This window comes from Mus caroli, chromosome 2 (assembly GCF_900094665.2).
Source record: "Mus caroli chromosome 2, CAROLI_EIJ_v1.1, whole genome shotgun sequence".
NCBI classification, from domain to species: Eukaryota; Metazoa; Chordata; class Mammalia; order Rodentia; family Muridae; genus Mus; species Mus caroli.
Window position 1 is genome coordinate 144,266,699 of NC_034571.1, and position 579 is coordinate 144,267,277.

A 579-nucleotide genomic window follows, 5' to 3' on the forward strand; every position below is an offset into this window, starting at 1 on the left:
GAAAGTCACCATCTACTGCACTTTAAGGTCACAGGGTTAAGTGACCTGAGAGTGATCTACCCCGGTTCTGCTTTACAAACTCATTTATTGTCATCTGAATATTCTCAGGCCTGGGTTTATGTCTGTTTAGATCCATGGGCTCAGGGAAGACCGAGACTCATCTGGCTAAAGCACACTCTTAGGAAGTGTTGAGATGGGGCTGGAGAGATGGCTCAGTGGTTAAGAGCACTGACTGTTCTTCTGAAGGTCTTGAGTTCAAATCCCAGCACCAGCAACCACATGGTGGCTCACAACCATCCATAGTGAGATCTGATGACCTCTTCTGGTGTGTCTGAAGACAGCTACAGTGTACTTATTACATATAATAATAAATAAATTTAAGAAAAAAAAAAAGAAGTGTTGGGACTGGGATAAACTCCAGTTGCTAGAGCGTATGCCTAGCATGATGGAGTCTTCAGTTCAAGCCTCAGCACTACACCAACCCAGCATGATGGTCTATAGGACAATACCAGCTCAGGAGGCCAGCATGATGGTCTATAGGACAATACCAGCTCAGGAGGCCAGCATGATGGTCTATAG